Genomic DNA, 20523 nt, shown 5'->3' on the forward strand with positions numbered 1-20523 from the left:
CTAGACTAAATCACATTTCAAAATCTTTTAAAATACCTATAAGCAGCCGGGCGTGGTGGCTCACCCCTGTAATCCCAGCACTTTGGGAGGCCGAGGCAGGTGGATCTCGAGGTCAGAGTTCAAGATCAGCCTGGCCAAGATGGTGAAACCCCGTCTCTACTAAAAATACAAAAAATTAGCCAGGCGTGGTGGCGGGCACCTGTAATCCCAGCTACTTGGGAGGCTGAGGCAGGAGGATGGCGTGAACCCAGGAGGTGGAGCTTGCAGTGAGCCGAGATCGTGCCACTGCACTCCAGCCTGGCGACAGAACGAGTCTCTGCCTTCCAACAAACAAACACGACTGGGCATAGTGTCTCACGCCTGTAATCCCAGTACTTTGGGAGGCCGAGGCAGGTGGATCATGAGGTCAGGAGATCGAGACCATCCTCGCTAACACAGTGAAACCCCGTCTCTACTGAAAATACAAAAAAAATTAGCCGGGCTTGGTGGCAGGTGCCTGTAGTCCCAGCTACTAGGGAGGCTGAAGCAAGAGAATGGCGTGAACCTGGGAGGCGGAGTTTGCACTGAGCCGAGATCACGTCACTGCACTTCAGTCTGGCAGACAGCGAGACCCCATCTCAAAAACAAACAAATAAACGAACAAAAAACCTATAAGCAGAAAAAAATCCTATCAACAAGCCAAATCAACACAAAAGAGAGGAATGTTTGCTTATTCTATTTTCCAGCGTATATACAAATCAGGACTCTGAAAGAAGAGGCTGAATGCCACTAATACTATGAAAAATTGGTGGTCGGGCGCGGTGGCTCAAGCCTGTAATCCCAGCACTTTGGGAGGCCGAGACGGACGGATCACAAGGTCAGGAGATCGAGACCATCCTGGCTAACACGGTGAAACCCCGTCTCTACTAAAAAATGCAAAAAAACTAGCCGGGCGAGTTGGCGGGTAGTCCCAGCTACTCGGAGGCTGAGGTAGGAGAATGGCATAAACCCGGGAGGCGGAGCTTGCAGTGAGCTGAGATCCGGCCACTGCACTCCAGCCTGGGCGACAGAGCGAGACTCCATCTCAAAAAAAAAAAAAGTAAAATTGAGTACTGATTTCTGCTTTCAGTCTTTTTATGTCATTTGAACACTTCTCTGCAGAATACAAGTTAAACATTTTGCTTATAACTGGAGGGTAGGAGGCCGGGCGCGGTGGCTCAAGCCTGTAATCCCAGCACTTTGGGAGGCCGAGACGGGCGGATCACGAGTTCAGGAGATCGAGACCATCCTGGCTAACACGGTGAAACCCCGTCTCTACTAAAATACAAAAAAAAATTAGCCGGGCGAGGTGGCGGGCGCCTGTACTCCCAGCTACTCGGGAGGCTGAGGCAGGAGAATGGCGTGAACCCGGGAGGCGGGGCTTGCAGTGAGCTGAGATCCGGCCACTGCACTCCAGCCTGGGCAACAGAGCTAGACTCCGTCTCAAAAAAAAAAAAAAAAAAAAAAAAAAAATAACTGGAGGGTAGGTAAGGGACAGGTTTCCTATGAAAAATGACTGATGGTTGGCCGGGCGTGGTGGCTCACGCCTGTAATCCCAGCATTTTGGTAGGCCGAGGCAGGCGGATTATGAGACCAGGAGATTGAGACCATCCTGGCTAACATGGTGAAACCCTGTTTCTACAAAAAGTACAAAAAAATGATTGAACTCGGGAGGCGGAGGTTGTGGTGAGCCAAGATCACACCATTGCACTCCAGCCTGGGCAACAAGAGCGAAACTCCGACTCAAAAAAAAAAAAAAAACAACTAGCTGGACTTGGTGATGGACGCCTGTACTCCCAGCTACTCGGGAGGCTGAGGCAGGCGACTCGCTTGACCTGGGGATGTGGAGGTTGCAGTGAGCCAAGATCGTGCCACTGCACTCCAGCCTGGGTGACAGAGCATGACTCCATCTCAAAAAAAAAAAAAAAAAAAAAAAAAAAAAGAAAAAAATTATGGTAAAAATTAAAGATGAATGATAATTATCTCCAGCCTACTAGGAAGCCAAAACAAACAAACAAAATTCTAAAAAATATCATTAAAGTACTTCTGCAGGCCGGGTGCAGTGGCTCACACCTGTAATCCCAGGACTTTGGGAGGCTGAGGCGGGCAGATCACTTGAGGTCAGGAGTACTGGTCAACATGGCGAAACCCCATCTCTACTAAAAATACAAAAATTAGATGGGCGAGGTGGCACACACCTATAATCCCAGCTACTTGGGAGATTGAGGCATGAGAACTGCTTGAACCCTCCCAGGTTCAAGAGGAGGTTGAAGTGGGCTGAGATCACGCCACCACACTCCAGCCTGGGAGACAGAGTGAGACTCTGTCTCAAAATAATAATAATAATAAAATATAGGGCCGGGCGCGGTGGCTCAAGCCTGTAATCCCAGCACTTTGGGAGGCCGAGACGGGCGGATCACAAGGTCAGGAGATCGAGACCATCCTGGCTAACACGGTGAAACCCCGTCTCTACTAAAAAAATACAAAAAACTAGCCGGGCGAGGTGGCGAGCGCCTGTAGTCCCAGCTACTCGGGAGGCTGAGGCAGGAGAATGGCGTGAACCCGGGAGGCGGAGCTTGCAGTGAGCTGAGATCCGGCCACTGTACTCCAGCCTGGGCAACAGAGCGAGACTCCGTCTCAAAAAAAAAAAAAATAATAATAATAATAAAATATAAAGTAAAATAAAATACTTCTCAAATATTTTTCAACTGCCATCATTCTGAGGCTTTCCCCATTATCTGCCTCTGCTATTCCAAGACAAAAGAGTTCTGCTTCTAACCACAGACTTTATTTAAAATGTAGATAACGGATGGGTGAGGTGACTCACGCCTGTAATGCCCACACTTTGGGAGGCCAAGGTGTAAGGATCACTTGAGCCCAGGAGTTCAAGACCAGTCTGGCAAGATAGCAAGACCCCATCTGTTAAAGACAATTAAAAAATAAAATAAAATGTAGGTAAACAAATCTCAGAGACAAATAGTTGGCTTATAGTCTTTTGAAGCTTTTCCAAATGCATGTAAGAAGACTTTTTTTTTGAGACAGAGTCGCACTCTGTTACCCAAGCTGGAGTGCAGTGGCACAATCTTGACTCCCTGCAACCTCTGCCTCCCGGGATCAAGCAGTTCTCCTGCCTCAGCCTCCCGAGTACAGATGCATGCCACCATACTTGGCTAATTTTTTGGTGTTTAGTAGAGATGGGGTTTCACCATGTTGTGCAGGGTGGTTTTGAACTCCTTAGCTCAGGCAATCCACCCACCTCTGCCTCCCATAGTGCTGGGATTACAGGCGTGAGCCACCCCGCCTGGCCAAGTTATCTTTCTTTGAACAAACAATAAAAAAAATATTCTTGCCTAGACAGGCCAAATGTAACCTCAGAAGGAAGTCAGAAACAGCCTGTGCCAATTTAGAAAGGTATCTCAAAGACTGTGTGCTAAAACTTCAGTGCAGTGGCGTGATCACGGCTCACTGCAACCTCGACCTCTCAGGCTGAAATGATCGTCTCACCTCAGCCTCCCAAGTAACGACTACAGGTGCACACCATGACACCTGACACCTGGCTAATTTATTTTTAATTGCTTTTGTAGAGACAGGGCAGGGTCTTACTATGTTACCCAGTCTGGTCTGAAACTCCTGGGCTCAAGGGATCATCCTGCTTCCATCTCCCAACATGCTGGGATTACAGGTGTGAGCCACTACACTTGGCCCTTTATTATTTTTTTTATTTTCTTAGAGTCAGGGTCTCATTACATTACCAAGGCTGGTTTCAAACCGCTGGCCATGCAACCTCTCACTTCAGCCCCTCATGAGTAGTTGGGAGTACACGTGTGAGCCACTATACCCAGCGAGAATAACAGACTCTTTCTTTTTTTTTTTTTTTTGAGATGGAATCTTGCTCTGTTGCCCAGGCTGGAGCTCAGTGGCCTGATCTAGGCTCACTGCAACCTCTGCTTCCCGGGTTCAAGAAATTCTCCTGCCTCAGCCTCCTGAGTAGCTGGGATTACAGGTGCACGCCACCACACCTAATTTTTGTATTTTTAGTAGAGACAGGGTTTCACCATGTTGGCCAGGCTGGTCTCAAACTCCTGAACCTGTAATAGCCCAAGCATTCTTTTTTTTTTTTTTTTCCGAGACGGAGTCTGGCGCTGTCACCCAGGCTGGAGTGCAATGGTCGGATCCTGGCTCACTGCAAGCTCCGCCTCCCGGGTTTACGCCATTCTCCTGCCTCAGCCTCCCGAGTAGCTGGGACTACAGGTGCCCGTCACCACTCCCGGCTAGTTTTTTTTGTATTTTTTAGTAGAGACGGGGTTTCACCATGTTAGCCAGGATGGTCTCGATCTCCTGACCTTGTGATCCGCCCGTCTCGGCCTCCCAAAGTGCTGGGATTACAGGCTTGAGCCACCGCGCCCGGCCAGCCCAAGCATTCTTGAAAAATAACAAATTTAAAGGCCTCATACATCTTGATTCCAAAACTTACTGTAAAGCTACAGTAATCAAGATCATCTGGTACTGGCATACACTTACATGATCATGGTCAACCGATTTCCAACGTGGATGCCAAGACAATTCAATGAGGAAAGAATGGTCTCCAACAAATGGTGCTGGGACAGCCTGATACTCATGCAAAAAAATGAAAATGGACCCCTATCTCACATTAGATACAAAAATGAACTCAAAATAGATCACAGACCAAAATGTAAGAGCTACAGGTATAAAACTCGCAGGGGGTGGCCAGGCATGGTGGCTCACGCCTGTAATCCCAGCACTTCGGATGGCCGAGGCGGTCGGATCACGAGGTCAGGAGATCGGGACCACCCTGGCTAACGTGGTGAAACCCTGTCTCTATTAAAAACACAAAAAATTAGCCGGGCTTGATGGCAGGTGCCTGTAGTCCCAGCTACTCGGGAGGCTGAGGCTGGGAGAATGGCGTGAATCCGAGAGGCAGAGCTTGCAGTGAGTTGAGATCGAGCCACTGCACTCCAGCCTGGGCAACAGAGCCAGACTCCATCTCAAAACAAAAACAAAACACAAAAACTTGCAGGGGCCAAGTTTTCTATTTTTTTTTTTTGAGACAGAGTTTCGCTCTTGTTGCCCAGGCTGGAGTGCAATGGCAGGATCGCGGCTCACTGCAACCTCCGCTCCCGGGTTCAAGCAATTTTCCTGCCTCAGCCTCCCAAGTAGCTGGGATTACAAGCGCCTGCCACCATGCCCAACTAATTTTTTGTCTTTTTACTGGAGACAGGGTTTCTTTTTTTATTTTATTTTATTTTATTTTTTTTGAGACGGAGTCTCACTCTGTAGCCCAGGCTGGAGTGCAGTGGCCGGATCTCAGCTCACTGCAAGCTCCGCCTCCCGGGTTCACGCCATTCTCCGGCCTCAGCCTCCCAAGTAGCTGGGATTACAGGCGCCCGCCACCTCGCCCGGCTAGTTTTTTGTATTTCTTAGTAGAGACGGGGTTTCACCGTGTTAGCCAGGATGGTCTCGATCTCCTGACCTCGTGATCCACCCGTCTCGGCCTCCCAAAGTGCTGGGATTACAGGCTTGAGCCACCGTGCCCGGCCGGAGACAGGGTTTCACCATGTTGGTCAGGCTGGTCTTGAACTCCTAATCTCAGGTGATCCACCCACTTTGGCCTTCCAAAGTGATGGGATTACAGGTGTGCGCCACCATGCTCAGCCTCTAATTTCCTTTTTTTTTTGAGACGGAGTCTCGCTCTGTTGCCCAGGCTGGAGTGCAGTGGCGCGATCTCAGCTCACTGCAAGCTCCGCCTCCCGGGTTTACGCCATTCTCCTGTCTCAGCCTCCCGAGTAGCTGGGACTACAGGCGCCCGCCACCTCGCCCAGCTAGTTTTTTGTATTTTTAGTAGAGACGGGGTTTCACCATGTTAGCCAGGATGGTCTCGATCTCCTGACCTTGTGATCCGCCCGTCTCGGCCTCCCAAAGTGCTGGGATTACAGGCTTGAGCCACCGCGCCCGGCCTAACTTCTAATTTTCTACAGAAGAAAATATAGGAGTAAATCTTCATTATCGTGTGTTAGGCAATGGTTTCTTAGATGTAACATCAAAAGCACAAGCAAAAGAACTAAAAATAGGCTGGGCACAGTGGCTCACACCTGTAATCCCAGCACTTTGGGAGGCTGAGGTGGGCGGATCACAAGGTCAAGATATCCAGACCATCCTGGCCAACATGGTGAAACCCCATCTCTACTAAAAATAGAAAAATTAGATGGGCATAGTTATGTGCACCTGTAGTCCCAGCTACTCAGGAGGCTGAGAAAGGAGAATCACTTGAACCCAGGAGGCGGAAGTTGCAGTGAGCCAAGGTCGCACCACTGCACATGAGCCTGGTGACAGAGCAAGACTCTGCCTCAAAAAAAAAACAAACAAAAAACTAAAAATAGATAACCTAATTTTATCCAAATCAGACACTTGTACTTCAAAGGATACCATCAAGTAAGTGGAAGACAACCCACAGAATTGGAGAAAATATTTGCAAATCACGTAGAACTTATCTCCATAATATATAAAGAACACCTACAACTTAATAAAAAAGCAACTCAATTTAAAAATGCGGGGCCTGGCGGGTGGCTCACACCTGTAATCCCAGCAGTTTGGGAGGCTGAGGTGGGCGGATCACCTGAGGTGAGGAGTTTGAGACCAGCCTGGCCAACATAGTGAAAACCCTTCTCTACTAAAAATACAAAATTAGCTGGGCATGGTGGTGTATGCCTGTAGTCCCAGCCACTCCGCAGGCTGAGGCAGGAGAATCGCTTGAGCCCAGGAGGTGGAGGTTGCGGTGAGCCGAGATCACGCCATTGCACTCCAGCCTGGCAAAAGAGCGAACTGTCTCAAAAAAAAAAAAAATAAATAAATAAAATAAACAAATAAATAAAATAAATAAATAAATAAATAAAATAAAAAGGGGCAAAAGAGCCAGGTGCAGTGGCTTACACCTGCAATCCCAGCACTTTTTAGAGGCTGAGGCAGAAGGATCGCTTATGCCCAGAGTTTGAGACCAGCCTGGGTAACATAATAAGACCTGCTCTCTACAAAAAATCTAACAAATCAGCCAGGTGTGGTAGTGTGCCACTGTGGACCCAGTTATTTAGGAGGCTGAGGTGGGAGGATCACCTGGGTCTGGGAGGCTGAGGCTGCAGTGAGCCGTGATTGCACCACTGCACTCCAGCCGGGGCAACAGAGTGAGACTCTGCCTCAAATTAAAAAAAAAAAAAAGGCAAAAGATTTGAGTAGGCATTTCTCCAAAGTATAAAAGTTATACAAATGGCCAATAAGCACATGAGAAGATGCTCAACAGTATCAGTCATCTAGAAAATGCAAATAAAAACCACAATAAGATACCACTTCACATCCTCTAGGATGGCTAAAATCAAAAGAACTGACAATGTATGTGTTGGACAGGATCTGGAAAAACTGAGATTTTCTCTTTTTTTTGTTTTGTTTTGAGGTTCAAAGAACTCATTTATTTTTACTCATAGAAAGTACAAGTATTAGCCTGGCATGGTGGCTCACGCCTGTAATCCCAGCACTTTGGGAAGCTGAGGCAAGTGGATCACCCGAGGTCAGGAATTTGAGAGCAGCCTGGTCAACATGGCAAAACCCTGTCTTTACTAAAAATACACAATTAGCTGGACATGGTGGCACACGCCTGTAATCCCAGCTAGTTGGGAGGCTGAGGCAGGAGAATTGCTTGAATCTGGGAGGCGGAGGTTGCAGTGAGCCAAGATCGCACCACTGCACTCCAGCCCGGGCGACACAGAACTCAGTCTCAAAAAAAGAGAAAGTACAAGTATTGATGATCTGTGGTTATTTAATTTTAATTTTTAGTTTTGGGGTATGTGTAGGATGTGCAGGTTCGTTACACAGGTAAATGTGTGCCATAGTGGTTTGCTGCACCTATCAATCCATCACCTAGGTATTAATCTCAGCATGCAATAGCTATTTTTCCTAATGCTCTCCTTCCCCTGACACCCCCAATGACAGGCCCCAGTGTGTGTTGTTCCCCTCCCTATGTCCATGTTTTCTCATTGTTCAGCTCCCACTTATAAGTGAGAACATATGGTGTTTGGTTTTCTGTTCCTGTGTTAGTTTGCTGAGGATAATGGCTTCTAGCTTCATGCATGTCACTCCAAAAGACATGATCTAATTCCTTTTTATGGTTGCATAATATTCCATGGTGTATATGTATCACGTTTTCTTTATCCAGTAAAAGTATGGGCTACTTCATGAATTTCCGCGTCATCCTTGCACAGGGACCATGCTAATCTCCGTATGGTTCCAATTTTAGTATATGTACTGCTGAAGCGAGCAGAAAACTGTTTTTTTTCCTTTTTCTTTTTGAGATGGAATCCCACTCTATCACCCAGGCTGGAGTGCAGTGGTGCGATCTTGGCTCATCACAATCTCTGCCTCCTGGGTTCAAGCCATTCTCTCGCCTCAGCCTCCCGAGTAGCTGGGATTACAGGTGTGTGCCACCATGCCTAACTAATTTTGTTTTGTTTTGTTATTTTTGTTTTTGTTTGAGACAGAGTCTTGCTCTTTCGCCCAGGCTGGAGTGCAGTGATGCGATCTCAGCTCACTGTAAGCTCTGCCTCCCGGGTTTACTCCATTCTCCTGCCTCAGCCTCCCGAGTAGCTGGGACTACAGGTGCCGGCCATCACATCTGGCTAGTTTTTTGTATTTTTAGTAGAGACAGGGTTTCATCGTGTTAGCCAGGTTGGTCTCAATCTCCCAATCTCGTGATCTGCCTGCCTTAGCCTCCCAAAGTCCCGGGATTACAGGCGTGAGCCACCGCGCCCGGCAATTTTGTATTTTGAGTAGAGAAGAGATTTCACCATGTTGGCCAGGCTGGTCTTGAACTCCTGACCTTGTGATCTACCTGCCTCGGCCTCCCAAAGTGCTGGGATTACATGTGTGAGCCACTGCGTCTGGTCCTTTTTTTTTTTTTGAGACGGAGTCTCGCTCTGTCACCCGGGCTGGAGTGCAGCGGCACAATCTTGCCTCACTGCAACTTCTGCCTCTCAGGTTCAAGCAATTCTCCTGACTCAGCCTCCCGAGTAGCTGGGATTACAGGTGCATGATGCTACGCCTGGCTAATTTTTTGTACTTTAGTAGAGACAGGGTTTCACTGTGTTGCCTAGGCTGGTCTCGAACTCGTGAGCTCAGGCAATCTGCCTGCCTCGGCCTCCCAAAGTGCTGGGATTACAGGCGTGAGCTACCGTGCCTGGCCCCAAACTGGTATTCTTATATGTTGCTGTCGGAATTTTAAAATAGTGAAGCCACTTTGGAGAAGTCCAGCAGTTCCTCAAAAGGTAAAACATGGAGTTACCATATGACCTGCACTTCCACTCTCAAGTATAGAAGAAAAATGAAAACATCTGTATACAAAACTTGTGCACAAATGTACATGGCAGTATTATTCGTAATAGCCAAAAAGTGGAAAAAACTCACATGTTCATCAACTGATAAATGAATAAACATAATGTGGTATAGTAATATAATGGAATATTATTTGGCAATAAGAAACAAAGTTCTGATGCATGATATAACGTGAATGAACCCTGATAACAAAGTAAAAGAAGCCAGTTGCAAAGGACCACATATAGTATGATTTCAATTATATGAAATGTCCAGATTTTGCTTATTAATTATATAATTGACTCGTGGTTGCCAGAGGGTAGGTGAGGGAGAAATGGAATGTGACTACTGATAGGATTATTTTAGGGGTTATAAAAATGTTCTAAAATTAGGCTGGGTATGGTGGCTCACACCTGTAATCCCAGCACTTTGGGAGGCTGAGGCAGGCAGACCACGAGGTCAGGGGATCGAGACCATCCTGGCCAACATGGTGAAATTCCGTCTCTACTAAAAATACAAAAATTAGCTAAGCCGGGCGCAGTGGCTCACGCCTGTAATCCCAGCACTTTGGGAGGCCGAGGCGGGTGGATCATGAGGTCAGGGGATCGAGACCATCCTGGCTAACATGGTGAAACCCCATCTCTACTAAAAACACAAAAAAATTAGCCGGGTGTAGTGGCGGGCGCCTGTAGTCCCAGCTACTCAGGAGGCTGAGGCAGGAGAATGGCATGAACCCGGGAGGCGGGGCTTGCAGTGAGCTGAGATCGCGCCACTGCACTCCAGCCTGGGCGGCAGAGCGAGACTCTGTCTCAAAAAAAAAAAAAAAAAAAAAAAAAAAAAAAAAATTAGCTGGGACTGGTGGCATGTGCCTGTAATCCCAGCTACTCGGGAGGTTGAGGCAGGATAATCACTTGAACCTGGGAGGTGGAGGTTGCAGTCAGCCGAGATCGCGCCACTGCACCCCCACCTGGCGACAGAAGGAGACGCCGTCTCAAAAAAACAAAACAAAACAAAACAAAACAAAAAACATAACAAAAACTTCTAAAATTAGTGGAGCCTGGGCACGGTGGCTCAGGCCTATAATCCCAGCACTTAAGAAGACCAGTCTGACATAGGAAGATCTTATCTCTACTAATAATAAAAAAAATTAGCTGAACATGGATGCCTGTGCCTGTAGTTCTAGCTGCTCAGGAGGCTGAGGCAGGAGGATTCCTTGAGTCAAGGAGATCGAGGCTGCAGTGAGCTAGGATTGCACCACTGCACTCCAGCCTGGGCAACAGAGTGAGGTCCTATTTGAAAGCAAGCAAGCAAACAAACAAACAAACAAATGTAAACTTACAGATGAATAGCAAAGGTAGTACAAAGAGCTTTCTTACACTCTTCATTCAGCTTTCGTTAATGTTATATATATACACGTGTGTGTGTATATATATATAACTACAGTACAATTATCAATTATCAAAATTAAGAAATTAAAGTTGGAACAATACTATTTACTAAACTATAGATTTTATTCGGATTTCCTCAGTTTTTCTGCTAACGTCTTTTTCTTTTTTTGAGACAAGGTCTTGCTCTGTCACCTAGGCTGCAGTGTGATGACGTGATCTTGGCTCACTGTAACCTCCACCTCAACCTTTGGTCTTCAGCCTCCCAAGTAGCTTGGACTACAGGCATGGGCCACTACACTTGGCTAATTTTTGTGTTTTTTGTTGAGATGGGGTTTCACCATGTTGTCCAGGCTGGTCTTCAACTCCTGGGCTCAAGCGATATGTCTGCCTCTGCCTCCTAAAGTGTTGGGATTACAGGCGTGAGCCACTGCACGCAGCCTAATGTCTTCTTTTTGTTATAGGATCCAATAGAAGACTCCACATCTGAAGATCTTTTTGTTTTTTAAAATCACCAACATATTACCTACCCTTTAAAATTTTTGCAAAAGGTATACATTTGAAAAAATATATCCATATCAATTTCATTCAAGTCATTGATACAACTATTTAACAGGATAAGATTACCTGGCATAACCTGGCTACAGTTTGTAATTTTAATTTTAATTTTTTTGTGAGATGGGGTTTTGCTTTTGTAACCCAGGCTGGAGTGCAATGGCGTGATCTCGGCTCACTGTAAGCTCTGTCTCCTGGGTTCAAGCAATTCTCCTGCCTCAGCCTCCCTAGTAGCTGGGATTATAGGCACCTGCCACCAGGCCCAGTTAATTTTTGTATATTTAGTAGAGACAGGGTTTCACCATGTTGGCCAGGATAGTCTAGCCATTCCAAAGTGCTGGGATTACAGGCGTGAGCCACTGCGTCTGGCCAGTTGGTATTTGTTTTTTTTTTGTTTTGTTTTGGTAGGGACAGGGTTTCGCCATGTGGTCCAGGCTAGTTTCAAACTCCTGAGCTCAAGTGATCTGTCTACTTTGGCCTCTCAGGTGCTAGCATTACAGGCGCGTGCCACCATGCCCAGCTAATTCTTGTATCTTTTTTTGTAGAGAAAGGATCTCACTATGTTGCTTAGGTTGCTTTCAAACTCTTGGGCTCAAGCGATCCACCTGCCTTGACCTCTCAAAGTGCTGGGATTATAGACGTGAGCCGCTGCGTCTGGCCCACTTGGGTATAGTTTAAAAATTCTGATACCCAGAGTGTGCCTCAGATCAATTAAATCAGCCTCTGATAGTGACCTGGACATCAATATTTTTAAAGCTTCCCAGCTCATTCCAATGTGCAGCCAACAGTGACAACCACTGCCTAGATGTCCATGGTTAGGGGAACTTCAACCCATTTTGCTAACGTGTAGCCTTTGGGTATGGTTATTCAACCAATTAAACATTCAGTATACATTTCTCCAAAAATCCACTCTGTGAGATTATCAAATGTCTAACTTTAATGAGGACATACCAATAACGGAATTACTTTGATCTACCATTCTAAGAATTCTTTTTTTGGCTGGCGCGGTGGCTCACACCTGTCATCTCAGCACTTTGGGAGGCCAGGACGGGCGATCACTTGAGGTCGGGAGTTCGAGATGAGCCTGACCAACATGGAGAAACCCCATCTCTACTAAAAATACAAAATTAGCGAGACGTGGTGAAACATGCCTGCAATCCCAGTTACTCAGGAGGCTGAAGTGGGAGAATTGCTTGAACCAGGGAGGCGGAGGTTGTGGCGAACCACGATCATGCTATTGCACTCCAGTCTGGGCAACAAGAGCGAAATTCCATCTCAAAAAAAAAAAACAAAAAAAAATTATCTGTCTCCTGGGTTCAAGCAATTCTCTGCCTCAGCCTCCCGAGTAGTTTGGGATTACAGGTGCTCGAAACCATGTCCGGTTAAGTTTTGTATTTTTAGTAGAGACAGGGTTTCACCATCTTGGCCAGGCTGGTCTTGAACTCCTGACCTCGTGACCCACCAGCCTCAACCTCCCAAAGTGCTGGGATTACAGGCGTGAGCCACCATGCCCAGCCATTTCAGGAATTCTAACAAGAAGGATGTATTAGTCTGCCATGACTTTCTTTTCTACTAAACCCAGACTGATTCCTCACGATCAGTAATCTTTCTCTAAATTAGTAGTTCTCTACCAGGGGGACTTTTGTCCCCTCCCCTAACATGGGACAATGAATGGTTGGAGGCATTTTGGTTGTCACAACTGAAGGAGGGAGGGGGGGATGCTACTGGCATCGAGTGAGTAGAGGCCAGGTATGTTGCTAAACAGTCTACAACGCACCGGAGAGTCCCCCACAACAAAGAATGATCCATCCCCAAATGTCAACAGTGTTGAGGTTGAGATTGTACTAAATCCTGAGTCCCATAGGAAAAGTTTGGTTCACAAAGATTATTTCTTTTTTGTTTTTTGAGAGAGTCTCACTCTGTCGCCCAGGCTGGAGTGCAGTGGCGTGATCTCGGCTTACTGAACCTCCACCTCCTGGGTTCAAATGATTCTCCTGCCTCAGCCTCCCAAGAAGTTGGGATTATAGGCGTCTGCCACCATGCCTGGCTAATTTTTGTATTTTTAGTACAGATGAGGTTTCACCATGTTGGCCAGGCTGACCTCCTGACCTCAAGTGATCTGCCCGCCTTGGCCTCCCAAAGTGCTGGGATTACAGGCGTAAGCCACCGTGCCAAGCCACAAAGAGTAATTTCGTTGTTTTCATAATTTCAGATAGAAAAAGCAGAATTCCTTACACTGTATTTTCTCATCTTAATAATATCTATCTCCCCAGGTTTGGATTCCTACAGCAACATTAGGGCTATAAAAGTAAAGCATTTCTGAAATTTACTGATTATCACAAACTTCAACAGTGCTAACTTCTCCAAGCTCTCAGGTTTTTTTGTTTGTTTTGAGATAGGGTCCCTGCAGTCTCCAAGGCTTGAGTGCAGTGGTATCATCGCTCACTGCAGTCTTGAACTCCTGGGCTCAAGCAATCCTCTGCCTTCAGCCTCCTGAGGAGCTTGGACTACAGCAGGGGTGTCCAATCTTTTGGCTTTCCTGGGCCACGTCGAAAGAATTGTCTTGAGTCACACATAAAACACACCAACACTAACAACAGCTATGAGCTAAAACAGCAACAACAACGAAATCGCAAAAAAAAAAAAAAAAAGGCTTATAATGTTTAAGAAAGTTTATCAATTTGTGTTGGGCCCTATTCAAAGCAGTCCTGGGTTGTATGAGGCCCATGGGCCACAGGTTCGACAAGCCTGGACTACAGGCATGTACCACCATGAAAGGCTAATTTTTACTTTTTTATAGAGATGGGGTCTATGTTGCCCAGGCTGGTCTTTAGCTCCTGGCCTGAAGCAATTCTCCCACTTCAGCATCCCATAAAGTGCTGGGATTACACGTGAGCATCGTGTCTGGCCAACCTCAGTCTTGTACCTATAGGTGTTTTTGCTAGAAATATGCATGTAGTTTACGATTCTGATAACAGTGCAAGTGATGACGCAATATATATTTTTTAAAGTTCCCCAGCTTTTAAAGCTGCATTAGCTCTTCTGCAATGGAGAAAGCAAGAAGGAAGGAAATACAGTAGTACCCCCTTATCCTCGGGAGATCCCACTGCAGGATTCCCAGGGGATGCCTGAAACCATAGAGAGTACTGATCACTAAATAAATAAACACACACACAAACACACACACACAGTTTTCCTATAGGTATATACCTATAATCAAGTTTAATTTATAAATTTGGCACAGTAACAAATGAACAATAACCAATAAGAAAACGGAACAGGCCGGGCGCGGTGGCTCAAGCCTGTAATCCCAGCACTTTGGGAGGCCGAGACGGGCGGATCACGAGGTCGGGAGATCGAGACCATCCTGGCTAACACGGTGAAACCCCGTCTCTATTAAAAAAATACAAAAAACTAGCCGGGCGAGGTGGTGGGCGCCTGTAGTCCCAGCTACTCGGGAGGCTGAGGCAGGAGAATGGCGTAAACCCGGGAGGCGGAGCTTGCAGTGAGCTGAGATCTGGCCACTGCACTCCAGCCTGGGCGACAGAGCGAGACTCCGTCTCAAAAAAAAAAAAAAAAAAAAAGAAAGAAAACGGAACAATATACCATATAAAAGTTATGTGAATACAGTCTCTCTTGTTCTCAAAATATCTCATTGTACCGTGCTCACCCTTCTTGTGTTGATGTGAGATGACAAAACGCTTACAAGATGAGTACAGTGAATGACTTAGGAATTGTGATGTAGCTAATATCGACCTTCTGACTATGCCTAAGAAGGGGGATCATCTGTTTTGGGTGATCCTGAATCATTGAGTCATGCCGATGTCCACAGTTGGATGTCAAAAGCTGATGATGTCAATGACTAACCGATGGGCAGCACACACGGCGTGGTTATGTTGATTCACATCCAGGACAGTGTGGTGCAAAATTTCATCACACTACTCAGAACGGTGAACAATTTAAAACTTAAACTACTATGGAAGGGACTATGATTGCTTGTTAGGGTAGCAGATATTCTAGATACTCTTCAGCAAAATGGACTCCAGGCTGTATCTGATAGGTTTCAAAAGACTTCACAAAAGGTATGTTAGTGTACACACACGACTGGGATTAACATTCTAGAATTTTAGGACTCAATGGTACACCACTGAGGTATTGTTATGAATTTAACTGTAAATTTAGATTATGGTTCTGAGGTGGAGACGCATAAAAATGAAAACTTAAAAGAAAACAAATACCAACGCAATTGGGTATTTCTGGGTGCTAATGTTGCAGGTAATTACCTTTCTCGACTTTCATTTCTAACATTAATAGTTAGCAATATCAATAATATTGTTTATGAAAGAAATACTGTCCAAACTTTATTAAGGTGTTCATGTTAACACTTAAGGTTTCAGATTTTCTTTTCTTTTTTTTTTTTTTTTTGAGACGGAGTCTTGCTCTGTCGCCCAGGCTGGAGTGCAGTGGCAGGATCTCAGCTCACTGCAAGCTCCGCCTCCCGGGTTTACGCCATTCTCCTGCTTCAGCCTCCCGAGTAGCTGGGACTACAGGCGCTCGCCACCTCGCCCGGCTAGTTTTTTGTATTTTTTTAGTAGAGACGGGGTTTCACCGTGTTAGCCAGGATGGTCTCGATCTCCTGACCTTGTGATCTGCCCGTCTCGGCCTCCCAAAATGCTGGGATTACAGGCTTGAGCCACCACGCCCGGCCAAGGTTTCAGATTTTCAAATTTGAGATGTTCAAACAGCAGGTATAACACAAATATTCCAAAATCCAACAGAATCTCAAATCCAAAAAATTTCTGTTCCCATTTTTGTAAAAAACAAAAAACAAACAACAAAAAACTGGCCAGGCGCAGTGGATCACGCCTGTAATCCCAGCACTTTGGGAGACCAAGGCGGGCGGATCATAAGGTCAGGAGTTCAAGACCAGCCTGGCCAACATAGTGAAATCCTCACTCTACTAAAAATAAAAAAAATTAGTCAGGCATGGTGGCGGGCACCTGTAATCCCAGCTACTCGGGAGGCTGAGGCAGTAGAATTGCCTGAACCCGGGAGGGGGAGGTTGCAGTGAGCCGAGATTGCGCCATTGCACTCCAGCCTGGGTGACAGTGCGAGAATGTGTCTCAAAAAAAAAAAAAAAGAAAAAAAAAAGGCCGGGCATGGTGGCTCACGCCTGTAATCCCAGCCTTTGGGAGGCAGAGACAGGCAAATCATGAGGTCAGGAGATGGAGACCATCCTGGCTAACACAGTGAAATCCCGTCTCCACTAAAAATACAAAAAATTAGCCATACGTGATGGCAGGCACCTGTAGTCCCAGCTACTCGGAAGGCTGAGGCAGGAGAATGGCTTGAACCCGGGAGGCAGAGCTTGCAGTGAGCCAAGAATGCGCCACTGCATTGCAGCCCGGGCAACAGAGCGAGACTCTGTCTCAAAATAAATAAATAAGTAAATAAAAATATAAATAAACAAAAAACCCTTGGGAGGCCGAGGCGGGTGGAACATTTGAGGTCAGGAGTTCAACACCAGCCTGACCAACATGCTGAAACCCCGGCTCTACTAAAACACAAAACTTAGCTAGGCATGGTGGTGGGTGCCTGGAATCTCAGCTACTCAGGAGGCTGAGGCAGGAGGAGAATCACTTGAACCCAGGAGGTGCAGGTTGCAGTGAGCCAAGATTGCGCCACTGCATTCTAGCCTGGGTAACAGAGTGAGACTTCCCCACAAAAAAAAAAAAAAAAAAGGCCAGGGGCAGTAGCGCACGCCTGTTATCCCAGCATTTTGGGAGGCCAAGGCGGGTGGATCATTTGAGGATGTCAGGAGTTCAAGACCAGCCTGGCCAACACAGTGAGACTCCATCTCTACTAAAAATACAAAGATTTAGCCAGGCATGGTGGCAGGCACCTGTAATCCCAGCTACTTGGGAGGATGAGGCAGGAGAATCGCTTGTACCCAAGAGACGGAGGTTGCAGTGAGCCCAGATCATGGCACTACACTCCAGCCTGGGCAATAGTGAGACTCCATCTCAAATAATAATAATAATAAAGTAAAATAAAAGATAAATAATTTATTTTATTTTTTTAGACAGGGTTTCGTTCTTATTGCCCAGGCTGGAGTACAATGGCGCAATCTCAGCTCACTGTAACCTCCAACTCCTGCGTTCAAGTGATGCTCCTGCCTCAGCCTTCCAAAGTAAGGTGGGATTACATGCGCCCGCCACCACGCCCAGCTAATTTTTTTGTATTTTTAGTTGATACGGGGTTTCATCATGTTGGCCAGGCTGGTCTCAAACTCCTGGCCTCAGGTGATCCACCTGCCTTGGCCCACCAAAGTGTGGGGTTACAGGCATGAGCCGCCACACCTAGTCAATATTTTTAAAGACTCTTGGCCAGGCACGGTGGCTCATGTCTATAACCCCAGGAATTTGGGAGGCTGAGGCAGGTGGATCACCTAAGGCCAGCAGTTCGAGACCAGCCTGGCCAATGTAGCGAAACCCTATCTCTATTAAAAATACAAAAATTAGCCAAATTAGATGGGCATGGTGACACACGCCTGTAGTCCCAACTACTCAGGAGGCTGAGGCGGGAGAACTGCTTGAACCCGGGAGGCAGAGGTTGCGGTGAGCCACACCACTGCACTCCAGCCTGGGTAACAAGAGCAAAACTCTGTCTCAAGAGTTAAAAAAAAAAAAATTAACTTTATTTTGTTTTACATTTTAGAGACAGGGTTTCGCTCGCTTGCCCAGGCTGGAGTGCAGTGGTGTGTGATCATGGCTCATGGCAGCCTCAAACTCCTGGACATGCCACCATGGCCTGGCTAATTTTTCTTAGTTTTTGTAGAGATGGGGTCTTGCTATGTTGACCAGGCTGGTCTTGAACTCCTGGCCTCAAGTAATCCTCCTGCCTTAATTGCCCAAAGTGTTGGGATTATAGGCATGAGCCACTGCGCCCAGCCTGAAACCTCATTTTAAAAGTTTATATCAGACCAGGACCCCAAGATGGAGTTGGCTGTACCAGTGAGGGAGAAGAAACTCCTGGATGTCAAACTAGCGGAACTGCCAAACTAAATATTAATGCGTGATCTCACACAAGAAGGCACTGTTGGAGCATTCAAAGAGGTTACTACAGGTATTACGACAAGTATCCAATTTGAAGAAAGGGAGCTTCGACGGATTTCTATGGTGCTAGCAGCTTACATGCTTTTCAGCTACTGTCTGAAAATGAGCACAAGCATGGGCAGCTACAGAAGTAAAACTGAAGAGGGCCATTGCAGAGCGCTCGTTCCTGGATAATCTCCTTAGTTTAATGTCAGCTGACTAGCAACCTTAATTCTCTCTGCATCCTGATTTTTCCCTTGTCATGTAACATATCATATTTATAGGTTTCAGGGATTAAGAAGTGGATATCCTTGGGGAAACCATTATTCTAACTTCATTGGTTCAAATAATTCAGGGTTTGTTCATTCAGTGAGGTTATTTCATTGAGCACTTAATATATTTTAGTCTCTAGTTGCCTCTGGGGCATATATGAAAAAACAGAATCCTATCTCATTTGCTTATATGTAGTTGATAATTCATTGATCATTATAGTTACTGAAAGTTACTTTAACACAGAGACCATATGTAAGTAACTCTCCCTATACACTGGTGTAGTGAAATTCCATTAAAGGCATTTTTTTTTCTTTGAAGCACAGCAATTATGCTGCTGATGAGAAATTTTACTTTGAAGAAAATGTGGTGTAGTGAAAAAAGTAATGCTTTTAAGAGACAGGCAAACTAAAGATTGTTACTGGACTTCTCTGGGCCTCAGGCTTCTCTTCTGTAAAATGAGGGTAAGATTATCTATCTCAAAGTGTTGTTTATAGTAAGGATTAAACAGGAATACGCATTCCCCTGGCATGGTAGTCCACAAATGCTAATTGCCTTTCTCTTTTGGTATTTTTAAGTATCTGACATTCATTTCAATATTTCTTTTCTTTTCTTTTTTTTTTTTTGAGACGGAGTTTCGCTCTTGTCGCCCAGGCTGGCCTGCAAAGACGTGATCTTGACTCACTGCAACCTCTCCCTCCTAGGTTCAAGCGACTCTACTGCCTCAGCCTACCAAGTAGCTGGGACTACAGGTGCTCCACCATGCCCACCTAATTTTTTTTGGATTTTTTTTTTTCTTTTTAAGACAGTCTCGCATTGTTGCCCAGGATAGAATGCAGTGGTGCAATCTCCACTCACTGCAACCTCCGCCTCCCGGGTTCAAGCGATTCTCCTGCCTCAGCCTCCCGAGTAGCTGGGATTACAGGTGCCCGCCACCACACCCGGCTAATTTTTTGTAATTTTAGTAGACAGGGTTTCACTATGTTGGCTAGGCTGGTCTTGAACTTGTGACCTCGTGATCCACCCACCTTGGCCTCCCAAAGTGCTGGGATTACAGGCGTAAGCCACCATGCCCAGCCTCATTTGAATATTTCTGTGACTTGCTTTGCACTAGCCTGTGATGCTTTATGTAAATTAAGTAGTAGACATAGTCCCTGCTCTCAAATAAAAAAAGTTGTTGGTAGCATAATATACTTGCACGTACGCAACTACAAAAGATTGGTAAACAAGTGGGCTCCGTGAAAGTGTGGGACTTGGTTAAGAAAACATACAATGAGGTAATTAAGGCTGCTTTCCTCTTTACCTTAAATAAACAAAACAAGTAAACAACACTTAGTCCACATATCCTAAAGGGGAAATTTGGGACTGTCTACTTGAATTTTGGAGGGTGCAAAGGCTTTTTTTTTTTCCTCAGAGGGAGTTTCACTCTTGTTGCTTAGGCTGGAGGGCAATGGCACAATCTCGGCTTACTGCAACCTCCGCTTCCCGGGTTCAAGCGATTCTCCTGCCTCGGCCTCCTCAGTAGCTGGGATTACAGGCGCCTGCCACCATGCCTGGCTAATTTTTGTATTTTTAGTAGAGACGGGATTTCGCCATGTTGGCCAGGCTGGTCTCGAATTCCTGACCTCAGGTCATCCGCCCACCCCGGCCTCCCAAAGCGCTGGGATTACAAGCGTTAGCCACCGCGCCTGGCCTTGCATGGGCTTTTGAACAGTCATTTTTGAATTATTTCCTGTATCCCCAGGAGTCCACAAATGTGAAAGAAAGGGAAATCCAAGTAGATCCTTCCGGTAATTTATTCTGCTTTACCCTTTGGGTAAAGGTAAAAA

General features: G+C 46.1%; 1 protein-coding gene, 1 non-coding gene and 1 pseudogene across 3 annotated transcripts in view; all 3 read right to left on the bottom strand.

Annotated features, from left to right (window-relative positions):
- DAP3 (death associated protein 3) overlaps positions 1-20523 on the bottom strand; it is a 192457-nt gene that overhangs the window by 171105 nt on the left and 829 nt on the right. The gene's annotated exons all lie outside the window — the stretch shown is intronic.
- The window catches only part of LOC106996278 (uncharacterized), a 45710-nt pseudogene that overhangs the window by 23378 nt on the left and 1809 nt on the right, over positions 1-20523 (bottom strand). The gene's annotated exons all lie outside the window — the stretch shown is intronic.
- On the bottom strand, positions 8241-8349 carry LOC114674929 (U6 spliceosomal RNA). The gene has a single exon (XR_003726025.1). It is a non-coding gene; the product is annotated as a U6 spliceosomal RNA (small nuclear RNA).

Source organism: Macaca mulatta, chromosome 1 (assembly GCF_049350105.2).
Source record: "Macaca mulatta isolate MMU2019108-1 chromosome 1, T2T-MMU8v2.0, whole genome shotgun sequence".
Classification (NCBI taxonomy): Eukaryota; Metazoa; Chordata; class Mammalia; order Primates; family Cercopithecidae; genus Macaca; species Macaca mulatta.